The 19,198-nt window shown below is 47.8% G+C and overlaps 1 protein-coding gene across 10 annotated transcripts in view; it reads right to left on the bottom strand.

Annotated features, from left to right (window-relative positions):
• Positions 1 to 19,198, bottom strand: part of kank2 (KN motif and ankyrin repeat domains 2) — a 188,399-nt gene that overhangs the window by 121,387 nt on the left and 47,814 nt on the right. For 4 of the 10 annotated variants that reach the window (XM_072564183.1, XM_072564184.1, XM_072564186.1 and 1 more), the window contains exon 2: positions 14,917 to 15,121. The exons of 4 other annotated variants lie outside the window; for them this stretch is intronic. The gene's annotated coding sequence lies outside the window, so the exon portion shown is untranslated. Of the gene's footprint in view, positions 1 to 611; positions 659 to 14,841; positions 14,864 to 14,916; positions 15,122 to 19,198 lie in introns of those variants that run through there. 2 more of the 10 variants (XM_072564194.1, XM_072564189.1) reach the window with 2 other exon arrangements.

The raw sequence follows: 19,198 nt of genomic DNA on the forward strand, positions 1-19,198 counted from the left end.
AACCTTCTTGGCTCTGAGGAGAACAATCCCAGGCTCTCCCATCTCTCCATATAACTGATACTCATGGATCTCACTGCGAACACAGAATCAGACAGAATGGAAACAGCCCTTCAGCCCAACTCAGCCATGTTGACCATTTGCTTGTGTTTAGCCCATATCCCTCTAAACCTTTCCTATCCACGTACCTGTCCAAATGTCTTTTTATTGTACCAGCCTCTACCACTTCCTTCCTCTGGCAGCTCCTTCTTGACACACACCACCCTCTGTGTGAAAAGGTTGCCCTTCTAAATCTTTCCCCTTTCATGTTAAACCAATGCCCTCTAGTTTAGTACTCCCCGACCTCGGGGAAAGGATTTTGGCTATTCACTTTATCTACGCCCCCTCACAGTTTTGTTAACCTCTATAAGGTCACCCCTCAACCTCCAACAGTGTAACCCTTTTCTATCCATGTACCCATCCAAATGTTTTCAAAACGTGTAATTGTACCAGCCTCCACCACATCCTCTGGCAGCTCATTCCATTCACACACCACCCTCTGTGTGAAAAGGTTCCTTGGTCCCATTCTGGGAAATCTCCCCCAGCATTCTGCCCCCCCCCACAACCACACCCACCGTGTCTGTGAGCGCTCTCTCCCTCGGTCTTCCTCCCGAGATTCATTCTCCAGGTTATCGATGAGCTGCAGGAATTATAATGGGAAATGTGCATTCCCACAGCAAAGCTTAACCTCGCCAACCTTAATTAAGGATGTGGTGTTGTAACCATGGATACCATGCTGGGGAGGAGGCTCGAGGGAGGTTGATTGATGGGATGTGAGCTGGGAATATAAATATAACCAAAGCATTGGAGAACAGGCAGCTGTTCCGGGATAAGCGGGACTGTCTGAGGAATCGTACATCACGTTGCCTTCCCAGCTCTGATATTTTGCCAGCCCGTGTGATCGGGAAAGCATTTTATTGCGTACACGATAGTCTCTGAGTATACTGCCCTGCATTTCAATGACGTGACACTCTTAGTAAGCCTGAAGAGACTAACACCCACAAAGGAACACAATTAAAGGGTCACCCAGCAGGACAGGATAGTGCAAAGACTGATGAGGCAAAGAGCAGATTAATTCAGATCTCCAAATGGATAGCTAATGCCTAAATGAGTCTCACTGCTAACATGGAAATAGGCCCTTCAGCCCAACTTGTCCATGCCAACCAGGTTTCCTAAACTGAACTAGTCCCATTTGTGTGCATTTGAGCTGTATGCCTCTCAACCTTTCCTATCCATGTACCTGTCCAAATGTCTTTCAAATGCTGTAATTGTACCAGCCTCCACCACTTCCTCCGACAACTCATTCCATAAACGCACCACCCTCTGGGCGAAAAGGTTGCCCCACAGGTCCCTTTTAAATCTTTCCCCTTTCACCTTATGCCTATGCCCTCTTGTCTGGACACCCCTACCTTGGGGAGAAGCCTTATCCAGGAGGAGAAAGTGAGGACTGCAGATGCTGGAGATCAGAGCTGAAAAATGTATTGCTGGAAAAGCACAGCAGGTCAGGCAGCATCCAAGGAGCAGGAGAATCGACGTTTCGGGCATAAGCCCTTCTTCAGGAATGAGGAGGGTGTGCCAAGCAGGCTAAGATAAAAGGTAGGGAGGAGGGACTTGGGGGAGGGGCATTGGGAATGCCATAGGTGGAAGGAGGTTAAGGTGAGGGTGATAGGCCGGAGAGGGGGTGGGGGCGGAGAGGTCGGGAAGAAGATTGCAGGTGAAGAAGGCAGTGCTGAGTCCGAGGATTGGGACTGAGATAAGGTGGGGGAAGGGGAAATGAGGAAGCTGGAGAAATCTGCATTCATCCCTTGTGGTTGGAGGGTTCCTAGACGGAAGATGAGGCGCTCTTCCTCCAGATGTCGTGTTGCCATGGTCTGGCGATGGAGGAGGCCAAGGACCTACATTTCCTTGGCGGAGTGGGAGGGGGAGTTAACGTGTTCAGCCACGGGGCGGTTGGGTTGGTTGGTTGGTGCGGGTGTCCCAGAGGTGTTCTCTGAAATGTTCCGCAAGTAGGCGGCCTGTCTCCCCAATGTAGAGGAGGCCACATCGGGTGCAGCGGATGCAGTAAATGATGTGTGTGGAGTTGCAGGTGAGTTTGTGACGGATATGGAAGGATCCCTTGGGGCCTTGGAGGGAAGTGAGGGGGGTGGTGTGGGTGCAAGCTTTGCATTTCTTGCGGTTGCAGGGGAAGGTGCCGGGAGTGGAGGTTGGGTTGGTGGGGGGTGTGGACCTGACGAGGGAGTCGTGGAGGGAGTGGTCTTTCCGGAACGCTGATAGGGGAGGGGAGGGAAATATATCCTTGGTGGTGGGGTCTGTTTGGAGGTGGCGGAAATGATGAAGGATGATGCGATGTATCTGGAGTTTGGTGGGGTGGTAGTTGAGGGGGGGGTTCTGTCCTGGTGGCGATTGGAGGGGCGGGGTTCAAGGGCGGAGGAGCAGGAAGTGGAGGAGATGCAGTGGAGAGCATCGTCAACCACATCTGAGGGGAAATTGTGGTCTTTGAAGAAGGAGGCCATCTGGGTTGTTCGGTATTGGAATTGGTCCTCCTGGGAGCAGATGCGGCGGAGACAAAGAAATTGGGAATATGGGATGGTGTTTTTACAGGGAGCAGGGTGGGAGGAGGTGTAATCTAGGTAGCTGTGGGAGTTGGTCGGTTTATAGTAAAGCCTTATCCATGCCCATCACGATTTTATAAACCTCTCTAAGGTCACCCCTCAGCCTCCGACGCTCCAGGGAAAAAGGCCCAAGCCTTTCCTTAGAACTCAAACCCTCCAGTCTCGGTAACAACTCTGTAAATATTTTTTGCAACATCTTGGTGAAGGTATTGGTTGAAGTGCTTTTTAACAATCTCTGCAGTGTGTTTGTGGTCAACCTGGAGTAGGCTGAGTTGGTCATGACATTGAAGTATTCTGTGACAATTCCCCAGGGACTCAAGTGTGGACTCAGTTCAGCTAGCCCACGGACCTGGAGGAGTGAAGAAAGAAACTTGCATTTGTATAGGGTCTCTCATATCATCAGGATGCTTCCAAGCTCTTTACAGCAGTGTAGCACTTTGTGATGTGTGTTTATTGTTGCCATATATGGAATGCAGTAGCCAAGCTGTGGACAGCAAGATCCCACTGAAAGCCGCCTGACAGTGACCAAATTGTCTCATCTAATAATACTGATATAGCCCAGAACACCAAGTAACATTCCATTTCCTGGTCTTCCTTGGAAACTGCCTCTATGTTCAGGTGAGACTGTGGAGGGAGCCTTGGGTCGACATCTCGCCTGACCGACTGCGCCTCCAATCGTGTGGCACTCCCCAGTGCGACAGCGAGTGCTTCGAGGCTCGATTTTGTCCTCAAGGCTGGGAACATGACAACATGTGGGACCCCAGCTCCAGGTGGTCTGCAGATAGTTGACCCTGCTGAGGGGACTCAACAGGGCATATACAGGGAGGATGTCTCCCCTTGCTAAAGCAATGCACAGCCATGGAACATTGTCTCACAGTAAGGGCAAGGCCATTCAGGACTGAGATGAGGAGGAATTTCTTCATCTCAGAGAGTGATAAATCTTTGGAATTGTCTATCTCCCAAGTCTGGGCAGCTCAGTCACTGAGTAGGTTTAAGACAGGGATCAACAGATTTCTAGCTACTAATGCCTAATACTGAGGGAGATCAGCAATGACCTAGTTGAAGGGTGGAGCAGGTTGAGGGGCTGAATGGCCTCCTCCTGCTGCAATTACCTAACTGCAAATCATCTGGTTCAGAAGCAAGAGTGCTCACCCTGAACCAATCACCTTGAATTCTCTAGTATCTTGCCTGATACGTGAACACAAGATTCTTGCACTGTTGTAAGCAAACCTTAGCTGGTCCACGGTCTGTAAGGAGTCTCTAATGTCATCAGCTCTCTGTCCACCGGGTGCTGGTATACCACACATTGTGAGCACAATCCTGGGAGAATCCTGCCTTATTCTGTGCTGCCATCTTTTATTTCAAAAATACGTCGTTTCCCTTGAGTGGCTTCCTTTCGGACGTTTGGATCTCAGATTGCCTTGTCAAACGGAGATCATTTCGAACGTGTTGAATATTTGTTGCTGCTGATACTCCCTATGAGGGTCAATATTTGCTCAGGTATGCAGCACCCCACAGTCGAGCAGCCGATTCTCCAGGTCCTGCCTGAACAATGACCCACTAGCGGGAGAACTTTGGGATTCCATTCAAATACTATGTGGGAGTCCGGCAACCTTTAGCCTGACATAATAGGGGCATTATTGCAAACAGCTGCCAAATGTAAATGAAGTTGTTCACTGCATTTCAATTCAGCCAGCAAAGCTTTACTTGTTGGTGAGTTTATAACAGTGCTCTGCGTGCAGTCATTAACAAACTCTCTCCCCTGTATCAGTGACCTTCAGTGGACAGCTCAGCTGCAACAACCATGCAGAATGCAATATGACATTGCTTTAATAGCATTTTAAAATTCATTATTAGGAGATAAAGTCCACAACGGGTGTACCTACATCACTGCAAGAGGAGACCATCATCTTGAGAACAGCCCCCATTATGTTTTGTGGCACGACCACATTAGATTTTGACCTGATCCAGCCGCTCAGAAAAAGAAGAGAGGTATCCGTGAAGACTTTTAGCAGCTGTAACATCGGCATATCCCACATTCTACCGTTACCATCAAGCCGAGGGTCAAAGCTGCTCCAATGAAGAGCAGAGGAGGGCATATCAAGAGCAGTATCAGGCATACCCGAAAAAAATGAGATGTCAACCTGGTGAAGCCACAGAACAGAATTACTCTTGTGCCCGACAGCAGAAGCGGCGTGCACTGGACAGGACTAAGAGATCCCACGATCTACAGATCAGATCCAAGCTCTGTAATCCTGCCATGTCCAATCATGGTGGACAATTAAATAGCTAACAGGGGAGCTGCTCAACCCCATTCTCAACCATGGTAGAGCCCAGCGCCACCATTAAAAAAAGTAAGGCTGAAGCATTTGCAGCAATCTTCAGCCTGAAGAGCCAAGTGGATGATTCGTCTCAGTCTCCTCCAGAGTTTCCCACCCAGCATCGCAGTCTTCAGCCAATTCGGATCGATCCACGCGGTATCAAAAAAAGGCAGAGTGTACCGGACAGTGCAAAGTCTATGGCTCTGCCAACATTCTGGCAATAGTGCTGAAAATTTGTGCTCCTGAACTAGGCCCCGGCTCCTGGCCAAACAGTTCCAGCACAGCTACAATACTGACACCCACCTGACAATGTGGATGGTTGTCCCAGTCCACAAAAACCAGGACAAGTCAGATGGCCAATTACTGCCCGATCAGTCAACCCACCTTTAGAAACAAAGTGATAAGAGTTCTTGACCATGCTGTCAAGCAGCGCACGTGCAGTTGCAACCTGCTCACTGACGCTTATTGGGAGCTGCCAGGGCCACTCTGCTCCTGAGCTCATCTAGCATTGACTCAAACATGGACAAAACAACTGAACTCTTGAGGGGAAGTGAGAGTGACTGCTCCAGACAGTAATGAAGCATTTGACTGACCTCAAGGAGCCTCAGAAGGTCTAGAGTCAATGGAACTAGATGGAGTCATAGCCTGAACAAAGGAAGATGGGTGTGGTTTCTGAAGGTCAATTATCTCAGTGCCAGGATACCTCGACAGGGGTTTCTCCTGGTTGGGTGCAGGCTTAACCATCTTCAGCTGCTTCATCAATGATCTTTCATCTATCATAAGGTCAGAAATGGGACGTTCGCTGACGATTGTACAATATTCAGCACCATTCAGATACTGAACCATCCAGTGTCCACATGCAGCGAGACTCGGGCAACATCGAGGTGTGATGTGAAGGTGCCATGTGTGATGGGAGAGGTGTTAGGAAGGTGCTGTGTATGATGGGAGAGGTGTTAGGAAGGTGCTGTGTGTGATGGGAGAGGTGTTAGGTGTGATGGAGGAGTGGACTAGATTGTCCTGGAGGGAACGATCTCTGTGGAATGCAGACAGGGGGAGGGAAGGGAAGATGCGTTTAGTGGTGGCGTCGTGTTGGAGTTGGCAAAAATGGCGGAGGATTATTCTTTGCATGTGAAGGCTGGTGGGGTGAAAGGTGAGAACAAGAGGGACCCTATCCTTGTTCTGGGAGGGGAGGGAGGGAGTGAGGGTCATGGCGTGGGAAGCCACGGTTGGAGAAGGAGCACATATTAAGAGCACCACTTTGGAAAGTGGCCTCATCGGAACAAATGCGGCGGAGCTGAGAGAAAGGGATAGAGTCCTTACAGGGCGTAGGGTGAGAAGAGCTGTAGTCCAGATAGCTGTGGGGGTCAGTGGGGCTTGTAATGGATATTAGTGGGTAGACTATTGCTGGAAATGGAGACAGAAAGGTCAAGGAAAGGAAGGCAAGTGTCGGAGATGGACCAGGTGAAGGTGATGGGGGGATGGAAACTGGAAGCAAAGTTTATGAATTTTTCCAGGTCAGGACGAGAGCATGAAGCTGCACCGAAATAGTCATTGATGTACCGATAAAGCAGTTGTGGGAGGGGACCTGGGTAGGCCTGGAACAAGAAATGTTCCACATGTCCCATAAAAAGGCAGGCATGGCTAGGACCCACGTGGGTACCCATTGCTACACCTTTGATTTGGAGCAAATGGGATGAGTTGAAGGAGAAGTTGTTGAGAGAGAGAACAAGTTCAGCCAGGCGGAGGAGGTGGTGGTGGATGGAGATTGTTCAGGCCTCTTTTCGAGGAAGAAGCGAAGAGCTTTCAGGCCGTCTTGGTGTGGGATGGAGGTGTAAAGAGATTGAACATCTATGGTGAATAGGTGGTGGTTAGGGCCTGCGAATTGAAAGCTGTCAATGTGTCGCAGGGCATCAGAGGAATCCTGGATGTAGGCGGGGAGGGAGTGAACCAGAGGAGTGAGGATGGAGTCAAGGTCGGAGGAAATAAGTTCAGTGGGGCAGGAGCATGCTGACACAATGGGCATGCCGGGACAGTCCTTCTTGTGGATTTTGGGGAGTAGGTAAAAACGGGCTGTCCGGGGTTGGGAGACTATGAGGTTGGAAGCTGTGGGGGGGAGGCATCTGGAGGAAATGAGGTCAGTCACGGTGTTGGAGGCAATGGCTTGATGCCCAGTGGTGTGGTCATGCTCCAGGGGGAGGTAGGAGGAGGAATCTGAGAGTTGGTGCTCAGCCTCTGCGAGGTAGAGGTCAGTACGCCAGACGACAACAGCACCCCATTTGTCAGCAGGTTTGATGACAAGGTTGGGGTTGGACCTAAGGGAGCGAAGGGCAGAAAGTTCAGATGGAGAGAGGTTGGAATGGGTAAGAGGGGCAGAGAAATTAAGGCGGCCAATGTCCCATTGACAATTGTCAATGAAAAGATCAAGGGCAGGAAATTGTCCTGGTGGGGGTGTCCAATTAGAGGAATGTTGGAGGGATGTGAAAGGATCTGTTGAGCGGGGGGAGGATTCTTGCCCAAAGAAGTGAGCACGAAGGCAAAGGCGACGGACAAAGAGCTCAGCATCATGTCAAGCCCAGAATTCATTGAGGTGGGGACGTAAGGGTCCAAAGTTGAGTACTTTGCTATCCACCACCTTCAATATTATTCCCATCACCTGCAGGCAAATGGGACTAGCTCAGTCGGCATGGATGAGTTGAGCTGAGAGGTCTTTTTCAACAGAGTGGCAGCAGTGTGCACCATCTACAATTTGCAACGTAGCAACACATCCGTACTTTGGTGACAGCACCTTCCAAACCCTCAACCTCTACCATCTAGAAGGACAAGGGCAGTCAATGTGTGGAAAGGAGATCACTTGCAAGTTCCCCTTAAAGCCACATACCTTGCCTTGGAAATATATCACTGTTTCTTGAGTCGCTATGTCTGGGTCAATATCCTGGAACTGCCTCCTTAACAGTATTGTCCCTAAACTGACTGGACTGCAGTGAAGGCTCGTCATAGGGCACTTAAGGATGGGGAATTAATAGTTGGCAATGCTCACAACCCAAACATGAATAAAGTGCAAGAACAGACTTTGCTACCAGTTGGCAGAGGGAAGGCCAGAGGTTGGGGGTTAAGCTCAAAGGAGGGAGACTCCAGAGTGAAGAGTGATCCAAAGATAACGTCAATACAATGTTACCAACGTGTACAGCGGTGGCGAACACTGAAGCTGACATGAATTAAATAACCCGAGGACCACATCGCTTAGCCACTGCCCAGCCCGAGCCAAAGCACCGTTGCTGTGAGAACCACTTCAGGATTTTCACTGTGTATCTTATGGCAGAGATATGATCCGATCGGGCAGTCCCTCCGAGCAGGGTCCAGTTTTAAATATCTGGCAGCTCGTGAACAGGCAACAAAAGGATCATTATGTACTGTAAGAGGCAGACAGCTGGAACCAATAAACTGTAGGCACTGGGCAGACATGAGAACAGCACTTGCTGGGAAAAAAGCCATTCGGGAGGCAGTGCGAATGGAGCTGTGTTCTTCTGTGGACGGGCCGGGAGATCAGGACTGATTCCCTGCCTTCTCCAGCTCCAAGCTCATGGCTAATACAGAGCTCAAGATATAGCAGCATTGTCGCAGCAATAACTTTTCCATTTCCCCTGGGAGGTACCTTCATTGCCATTCTCCTCCCTGGCAGTGGAGGTACAAAAAAAAAGGTATGAACGTGTGGCTAGGTGGACAGCAACGCACTGGATGGGATGGAGTAATATGTTGTGTTTCCAACCTAGGACAACTCTGTAAAATCAAGCCACTAGAATATTCCAACATGTATCACTGCACACACATTGCCATGTGGACCACGCCCTGCACTGTAACAGTCTCTGAGATATCCCACATCCCCTCATTGTAACAGTCTCTGATATATTCCACACCCCTCACTGTAACCCTACCTGATATACTCCACACACCTCACTGTTACACTCTCTGATATACCCCACACCCCTCACTGTAACACACTCCGAAATACCCCACACCCCTCACTGTAACACACTCTGATATATCCCTCACCCCTCACTATAACATTCTCTGATATACCCCACACCCCTCACTGTAACACACTCCGAAATACCCCACACCCCTCACTGTAACACTCCCTGATATACCCCACACCCCTCACTGTAACACTCTCTGATATACCCCACACCCCTCACTGTAACACACTCCGAAATACCCCACACCCCTCACTGTAACACACTCTGATATATCCCTCACCCCTCACTATAACATTCTCTGATATACCCCACACCTCTCACTGTAACACTCTCTGATATACTCCACACCCCTCACTGTAACACACTCCGAAATACCCCACACCCCTCACTGTAACACACTCTGATATATCCCTCACCCCTCACTATAACATTCTCTCATATACCCCACACCCCTCACTGTAACCCTACCTGATATACCCCACACCCCTCACTGTAACACTCCCTGATATACCCCACACCCCTCACTGTAACACTTTGATATAAATCCACACTCTGATACTCCTTTAGGTACTTCTGCCTCTCATGGTAACTCTCCTGATCACGGGAAATATTGAAAGCAATGCTGTGAGTGAAAGTAAGTGACAGCTGGGGCTCACAAACCAAAGCTGATAGAGTGCAGCACTGTGGAAAAAGCTGTCTTTTTACTCTGGCTGGTATTGAAAGTCCTGTGAGGTTATTTTGAAGAAGAGCCAGTACATTCACATTATTGTTCTGGCAAACATTTATCCCTCAATCAGCATCACAAAAGCAGACAATCAGGTCAATGGCACGGTGGCTTAGAGGTTAGCACTGCTGCCTCACAGCGCCAGATATCCGGGTTAGATTCCTGTGCGGAGTTTGCACATTATCCCAATGTCTGTGTGGGTTTCCTCTGGGTGCTCAGTCCAAAGATGTGCGGGTTAGGTGGATTGGCTGTGTTAAATTACCCTGTGCTGTATGTCCAGGGATGTGCAGGTTAGGTGGATTGGCCGTGCTAAATTACCCTGTGCTGTATGTCCGGGATGTGCAGGTTAGGTGGATTGGCCGTGTTAAATTACCCTGTGCTGTATGTCCGGGATGTGTGGGTTAGGTGGATTGGCCGTGCTAAATTACCCTGTGCTGTATGTCCGGGATGTGTGAGTTAGGTGGATTGGCTGTGTTAAATTACCCTGTACTGTATGTCCAGGGATGTGCAGGTTAGGTGGATTGGCCGTGCTAAATTACCCTGTGCTGTATGTCCGGGATATGCAGGTTAGGTGGATTGGCCGTGTTAAATTACCCTGTGCTGTATGTCCGGGATGTGTGGGTTAGGTGGATTGGCCGTGCTAAATTACCCTATGTTGTATGTCCGGGATGTGTGGGTTAGGTAGATTGGTCGTGCTAAATTACCCTGTGCTGTATGTCTGGGGATGTGCAGATTAAGTGGATTGGTCGTGCTAAATTACCCTGAGCTGTATGTCCAGGGATGTGCAGGTTAGGTGGATTGGCTGTGCTAAATTACCCTGTGCTGTATGTCCAGGGATGTGCAGGTTAGGTGGATTGGCTGTGCTAAATTACCCTGAGCTGTATGTCCAGGGATGTGCAGGTTAGGTGGATTGGCTGTGCTAAATTACCCTGTGCTGTATGTCCGGGGATGTGCAGGTTAGGTGGATTGGCTGTGCTAAATTACCCCGTGCTGTATGTCTGGGGATGTGCAGATTAAGTGGATTGGTCGTGCTAAATTACCCTGTGCTGTATGTCCAGGGATGTGCAGGTTAGGTGGATTGGTCGTGCTAAATTACCCTGTGCTGTATGTCCAGGGATGTGCAGGTTAGGTGGATTGGTCGTGCTAAATTACCCTGAGCTGTATGTCCAGGGATGTGCAGGTTAGGTGGATTGGCCCTGCTAAATTACCCTGTGTTGTAAATCCGGGGATGTGCAGATTAAGTGGATTGGCCGTGCTAAATTACCCTGTGCTGTATGTCCGGGATGTGTGGGTTAGGTGGATTGGCCGTGCTAAATTACCCTGTGCTGTAGGTCCGGGGATGTGCAAGTTAGGTGGATTGGTCGTGCTAAATTACCCTGTGCTGTATGTCCGGGAATGTGCAGGTTAGGTGGATTGGCTGTGCTAAATTACCCTGTGCTGTATGTCCGGGAATGTGCAGGTTAGGTGGATTGGCCGTGCTAAATTACCCTGTGCTGTATGCCCAGGAATGTGCAGGTTAGGTGGATTGGCCGTGCTAAATTACCATGTGCTGTATGTCCGGGATGTGTGGGTTAGGTGGATTGGCCGTGCTAAATTACCCTGTGCTGTCTGTCCAGGAATGTGCAGGTTAGGTGGATTGGCCGTGCTAAATTACCCTGTGCTGTATGTCCTGGGATGTGCAGGTTAGGTGGATTGGCTGTGCTAAGTTACCCTGAGCTGTATGTTCAGGGATGTGCAGATTAGATGGATTGGCTGTGGGGAATGCAGAGTTACAGGGTTAGGGTGGGATGCTCTTCAGAGTATTGGTGTGGACTCAATGGGCTGAATAGCCTCTTTCTGTATTAGAGGGTTTCTATGATTGTGAGTGCCATTTTGGGAGCTTCCTGCATATGTACTGGCTGTCTCATTTCCTACATAACATCATTTGCTATATTTCCAAAGTATATGATTGGCTGGAAAGCACGTTGAGGTGCCCAGCAGTCATGAAGGACGCTATTTAAATGCAGGACTTTTTTTTCCCTTTTGACTATCAAACCACAAATTCCTGCTACTGCTGACAGACAAACAATCGCACACTCCAACAAGCTCCAATGTATTTAAGGAATTTGCAGACCATGTGTGGGGACTGAATCCATCTGGAAGGATAATAAACAATAAGCCTTTGAGGAGGCCTAACGCTGTAGATAGGTGTCCAGTAGATGCCTGGTCTCCCCTCCACACTTCCATTTTATCATTGGCTCAGCCGTCTCTCACTAACTGCCCTGCAGCCTCATTGGATTTTCCAGAATGTCCCGTCAAGTCCCACAATAATAGTAACTCCCTCGCAGACATAACCGAGCTGGTAACAGGCCTTCGCTTGACATCTGGGGTTCGTGCGAACCATTAACAAGGATAAACCTATCACCACTGACAGAAAGTGAGGACTGGGGATCAGAGTGGAAGAGTGTGGTGCTGGAAAAGCACAGCCGGTCAGGCAGCATCCGAGGAGCAGGAGAGTCGATGTTTCGGGTTTCAGTCCTTCATCAGGAATGAGGCTTGTCGGCCAAGGGGCCTGATAGATAAATGGGATGGAGGGTGAGGCTGGGGGAAGATAGGTGGGAATGCAATAGGTAGATGCAGATGGGTGATAAGTCAGAGAGGAGGATGGAGTGGATAGATGGGAAGAAAGGTGGACAGATAGGACAGTTCAAGAGGGTGGTGCCGATTTGGGAGGCTGGGACTGGGATAAGGTGGGGGGAGGGGAACTTGGGGAACTGATGAAAGCCACATTGATCCCGCATGGTTGGAAGGTCCCAAGATGGAAGCTGAGGTGTTCTTCCTTCAGGCGTCGGGTGGTTAGCGTTTGGCTGTGGAGGAGGCCCAGGACCTGCATGTCCTTGGCAGAGTGGGAGGGGGAGTTAAGGTGTTCAGTCACAGGGTCGTGGTATTGGTTGGTGTGGGTGTCCCAGAGATGTTCTTTGAAATGATCCACACGTTGGCATTTATAGCAAGGCTCCAAGGATAGACCACAGCAGGAAGAGGCTTATAAGGAGGAAAGATTTCTGTCACACCTTTCACCATTTCGAGTTGCTGAAAAGGAGTTTGCAACCCCCCACAAAATGCTTTTGAATTGTAGTCTCCGTTGTGATACAGGAATCACAGCAGCCAATGTATGCACAGCAAGCTCCCTTGAGCAATAATCTGAATCACGAAAAGCCAGCACCCAAGCTCAGCAGGTCAGAGAGAAAGACAAGAGGAATGTGGTCCTTCATTTCAAAGGGATTGGAGTTTAAAATAGGGAGGTCTTGCTAAAACTATACAAGACTAAGTCAGACCACATTTAGAATATGTGGTCACTTTATCTAAGAGTGTGGTGCCAGAAAAGCACAGCAGGTCAGGCAGCATCTAAGGAGTAGGAGAATCAATGTTTTGGGCATGTGAAGGGCTTATGCCTGAAACATTGATTGTTCTTCTCCTCAGATGTTGCCTGACCTGCTGTGCTTTTTGAGCACAACACTCTTAACTCTGATCTCTAGCAACTGCAGTCCTCACTTTATCTAAGAGCACGTATACTAACATTGGAGGCAATCTAGAGAAGGTTCACTCGGGTGTTCTTCAGCATGAAGGATTGTTTTAGCTCATAGAGTCATAGAGATATGCAGCATGTAAACAGACCTGTCGGCCCAAATCATCCATACTGACCAGATACCCCAATATAATCTAGTCCCACTTGCCAGTACCTGCCCATATCCCTCCAAACCCTTCCTATTCATATACCCATCCAGATGCCTTTTTAATGCTGTAATTGTGCCTGCCTCCACCACTTCCCCTAGCAGCACAGTCCATACACTCACCACCCTCTGCATAATAAGTTGCCCCTTAGGCCTCTTTTATATCTTTCCCCTCTCAACCTAAACCTATGCCCTCTAGTTCTGGACTCCCCCACCCCAGGGAAAAGGCCTTGTCTATTTATCCTATCTATGCCCCTCATGACTTTATAAACCTCAAAGGTCACCCTTCAGCCTCCGACGCTCCAGGGAAAACAGCTCAACCTCTCTGGAGCTCAAATCCTCCAACCCTGGCAACATCCTTGTAGATCTTTTCTGAACCCTTTCAAGTTTCACAACATCCTTCCTATAGCAAGGAGACCAGAATTGCGCGCAATATTCCAAAAGTGGCCTAACCAATGTCCTGTACGGCTGCAACATGACCTCCCAACTCCTGTACTCAATACTCTGACCAATAAAGGAAAGCATACCAAACGCCTTCTTCACTATCCTATCTACCAGCAACTCTACTTTCAAGGAGCTATGAACCTGCACTCCAATATCTCTTTGTTCACCAACACTCCCTCGGACCTTACCATTAAGTGTATAAGTCCTGCTAAGATTTGCTTTCCCAAAATGCAACACCTCGCATTTATCTAAATTAAACTCCATCTGCCACTCCTCAGCCCAGATCCTGTTGTAATCTGAGGTAACCTTCGCTGTCCACTACACCTCCAATTTTGGTGTCATCTGCAAGCTTACTAACTATACCTCCTATGTTCACATCCAAATCATTTATATAAATGTCGAAATAGTGGACCCAGCACCGATCCTTGTAGTGCTCCACTGGTCACAGGCCTCCAGTCTGAAAAACAAGACCAGACTTGTTGCTACTTGTGGGATCTTGGTTCCAAATTCTTCGCTTATGTAACTCTGACTGCACTTTGAAAGGACTTTGGGACATTCTGAGACATTGTACAAATTCAAGATTTTTACTCAGGTTAAATAGAAACAGCTGACAGGACATTACAGCTAAAGGCAGGCAAGCACAGAAAGGCAGCTTTTACAGACGGAGACTCAAAGAGGGCACTTTACAGAGACTGGCATTTATACAAACAAGGACACAGAGGCTAGGGCACAGAGTGGATGTGAAGACAGAGGATGCTTTGAGAGAGGGACTCAAAATAAAGTGCACGTTGTAGAGAGGGACAGAGTGACAATGAGCACATTAATGAAAACTGGCATTTAAGCAGCAAAGAGCAAGCCATGTTATGGAAAGGGACGTAGTCATAGAGAACATGTTGCAGAAGGGGGCATTAGACGGAGAATAAAAGGATGTGGGTTGGGGCATTATATTCCAGCTATACATTTCAAGAACCACCATCACTCTGTGTCTTATCATTAGATAGTGTCTTGAGTGCCTGATACCTGCTATCTGTTAAAGACAGACACTGGTCATATGTCTTGTCAAATAGAGAAGAATGTTGGTAAATCCGTACTGACCGGCGGGAGGTACACTTCAGCGTCTGGGCTCATACAGTGAAGCAGACCCGTCTGAGCAGAAGGCCTGGAACAATCTTCCCTTCCGTATTTACACACTGGGCAATCTCTCACCAACTCCCTTAGCATCTGTTTCCACCAGTGGCTCACTGACTGGGTCGCAGATCTGCCAGGCTGGAATGTCTGCTCCCTGAGTGCTGGATCATCGCTGAAAGGAGACAGGATTTAAACCGGTTGATATTTTAAAACCTATTAAACAGCCTCAAAAATGTATTAATGCTGTCCACCTTAAATACACCTCGTAGCAGTGAGTTCCATATTCTCACCACCCTCTGGATAAAGAGACTTTCCCACATTCTGCTCGGTTACATTGGTTGTGACTGCCTTGTACGTATGGCCTGTAGCATAAGAACATAAGAACTAGGAGCAGGAGTAAGCCATCTGGCCCCTCCAGCCATGGCTGATCTTTTTGTGGACTCAGCTCCACTTACCCACCCTCTCACTGTAGCATTTTTATTTCACAAGCCTAAAACCAACAGCCTTTCTACATTTTATTCTACATTGTTAAACTGAAGCTGTTTAGGTGAAACAGCAAAATATCTAAAATGGGAGCAGGGATCAGCCCACGTCTCTCAAGTCCCCTCGTGTCCAAGAACTAATCTCCTGTGCACTCAGTGATTGGGAATCCACAGTCCCCTGGGGTGGAAGATTCCAAAAATCCATAACTGAATTAAAGTTCCGAGGGAGGATCACTTGACCTGAAACGTTAACTCTGATTTCTCTCCATAGATAGTGCCAGACCTGCTGAGCTTTTCCAGCAATTTCTGATCTATAGCAATGGAGTTCTTTTGGTTTTTATGACTGAATTAAATTTCACCTCATTCCATATGAAATGGCCGACCCTTATTCTGAGACCATGACCCCTTGCTACTCCCTGGCATGAAGACTTCCAGGGAAATAGCTGGAAAATGGAATTACTGTAGGATCCCTACAGTGAGGAAGCAGGTCATTTGACCCAGCAAGACCACAACAACCCTCCAAAGAGCATCCCACCCTGACCCACACCATCCCTGCATTTCCCAAGGCCAATCCACCTCAGCCAGCACATCCCTGGACAAAATGGGCAATTTAGCATGGCCAATCCACCCTAACCTGCACATCTTTGGACTGTGGGAGGAAACCAGTGCACCCAGAGGAAACCCACACAGTCACCTGAGACTGGAATAAAACCTGGATCCCTAGTGTTATAAAGCAGCACTGAACCACTGTGCCACCCAATTAGTTAGAGCTTTGTTGACCAGCACAGAAACGATGAGCCAAATGGCTTCCTTCCGTGCTGTGAATGACTATGATCAACTCTCATCCTTGCAAGCTTTAGAAATACAGGCACAGTGTAAGTACCTGTGCAGTATTTCCACTTTGCACTACCAGACACCGCACTATGCAAGCTACAGTCAGTAAGAACGCGTCCATTTTCCCAGTTTTTTCGTACACGGTCTCCTTTCACCTGAATAATCGCACCTATTAGCATCCCACTGACAAAATGATGCACATCAGAGAGGTCATGGTATGATTACAGATATTACTGTTTAATTATAGAACAGAGAGCGTGCAGCTAAATGGAGGATGGCAGCGTCATCAGAGAATGAGATCAGCATATTGTAAGAGAAAATCTGAAGTGAAGAATACACAGGAGAAACACTGCATCAAACTGTATAAAACCCACCGTCTATAAACAGATCAAGGCTGGTGGTTCTATCTTACCTACATAAGACTCTTCCCCTCTCATCACTACTTTTCTAAGGGATATGGGCATCACTGGAAAGCATAATTTTGTTGCCCGTCCCTAATTACTCCTGAATGGCTTTCTCAGTCATTTTTAGACTCTGCTACATTACTGTGGGTCTGGAGTCACATGGAGGCTACATCAGAGAATGATGGTGGAGTTCCTTCGCTAGATCCCACCAATATGAATTGGGCAGGTTTTCACAACAAACAATTACAGCTTCATAACTACCATCACTGAGACCAGTTTAATATCCCAAACTTATTAATTGGATTTAATCTCCACCAGCTGCCATGATGAGATTTGAACCTAGGCTACTAGCCTGATATTCAGGGCTCCCAGTCCAGTGGGCTACAGAGAGAGGTTGAATCAGCTGGGTTTGTTTTCCCTGAAGTATTGGAGACTGAGGGGTGACCTTATAGAGGTTTATAAAATCATGAGGGGCATTGATAGGGTAAATAGCCAAGGCCTTTTCCCTGGGCTGGGGGAGTCCAGAACTAGAGGGTATAGGTTTAAGGTGAGAGAGGAAAGATAAAAGGGACCTGAGGGGCAATGTTTTCACATAGAGGGTGGTACGTGTATGGAATGAGCTGCTAGAGGAAGTGGTGGAGGCTGGTACAATTACAACACCTAAAAGGCATCTGATGGGTATATGACTAGGAAGGGTTTACAGGGATATGGGTCAAGTGCTGGCAAATGGGACTAGATGAATTTAGGCATCTGGTTGGCATGGACAAGTTGGACCGAAGAGTCTGTTTCTGTGCTGTACATCTTTATGACATTACCACTTGATCAATGGGCTCAGGAGAGGCATGACTTATACAATTAAAAGTAGGGCCTTAGGCAGTGTTGTAGAACAGAGCGACCAAGGGGTTCAGGTACACAATTCTTTGTCGTTTGCGTCATATAGACAGGGTGATTAAGATGGCGTTTAGCACGCTTGCCTTCATTGCTCAGACCTTTGAGTATAAGGGTTGGGATGTCATTTTGAAAATGTATAGAACGTTAGTGTGGCCTCTTCTGGAGTGGTGCCCAGTTCTGGTTACCCTGTTATAGGAAGTGTGACAATGCTGCTCCTTTAACAAGGTTATGCTGTCCTTGCTTTTTTTTTTCCAGAGGGGTCATAAAATCATGGGTTCTGAGATGTCTGGGTTTATTTACTGGCAGAAGCTTTTAAGTTTAAAAACATCACTTGTACAATGAAAGGGGAGCAGCCAGTTCAGGTTCTCTCTGGTTTGTTTTGGTTTTTGCAGTCTGGCTGTTCCGGAGCTGCTGGTCAGGTTAAGCCAGGGAATCCAAAGAAACAGCTACAGTGGAAGGTGGGTCCGTGTTAAACCTCTCTGCCATCCCTCTCTCCTGTAAGAACCTGTGTCTGCTTATACTTTTTTGCCAAGGGGATATTTATGGGGACTGTTGCAGGAATTTGGAATAGTTTGGGATAGTTTGTTGGGTTTTCGGATAGGTTGTTATTCTGTATTCTGTTCTCTTTTGTTTGGTACTCTGTAAATAAATTCTGTTTTGATTAAAACCGAGGAGTTTTAACCAACTGCATCACTCCTGTAATATCCACTTACACCTGCTCAAAATAACGAGAAGAGTTAAGGTCTGGGCTACCTTCTTGAAATGTTTTGAGGGGGTCTGGCCTGGTCCATAGCGGAAGGAATTATTAAGCTGGAGAAGGTTCTAAAGAGATTTTCCAGGATGCTGCCAGCAATGAGGGGGGGGGGTTGAAATCTAAAAATAGGCTGGGACTGTTTTCACAGGAGCGTAGAGGGTTGAAAGCTAACCTTGTAGAGGTTGATAGAATCATGAGGGATAGAGATAAGGTGAATGGCAGGTGTCTTTTCCCCAGCATGGGGAATTTCAAGACCAGCAAACATTTAAGGTGAGAGGAGAAAGATATAAAAAGGACACAAGAGGCAACGTTTTACAGAGAGTGTTTGTTTATGGAATGAAGAAGTGATGGATGTGGGTACACTTACATTTAAAAGATATTTGGATAAGTTCATGAATAGGAAAGGTTCGGAGGAATATGGGCCAACTGCAGGCAGATGGGACTAGTTTAGTTTGGGATTATGGTCAACATGGGTTGGATTGAAGGGTCTGGTTCCATGCTCTATGACTCTACGCTACCCCACAACCATCTCATTCCAGCAACACAACCGCTATTCCTTTCTCCCTCATGTGTTTACCCAGCTTTCCATAAAGTGGATCTACACCTTTCACGTCAAGTTGTTGTGACGTCTGCACGTACTCTCTGAGTAAAGTGGTGTCTCTTGAATTCCCTGAGTAATTGGTGACTGTCTTATATTGATAATACATAACCCCTTATCAGTCACTCCTCCATGTGGGAACATCTTCTCCATGTCCACCTTAGTTTTCAGGGACAATAGACAATAGGTGCAGGAGTAGGCCATTCAGCCCTTCAAGCCTGCACCGCCATTCAATATGATCATGGCTGATCATTCCTAATCAGTATCCTCTTCCTGCCTTATCTCC

Source organism: Chiloscyllium punctatum, chromosome 46 (genome assembly GCF_047496795.1).
Source record: "Chiloscyllium punctatum isolate Juve2018m chromosome 46, sChiPun1.3, whole genome shotgun sequence".
Classification (NCBI taxonomy): domain Eukaryota; kingdom Metazoa; phylum Chordata; class Chondrichthyes; order Orectolobiformes; family Hemiscylliidae; genus Chiloscyllium; species Chiloscyllium punctatum.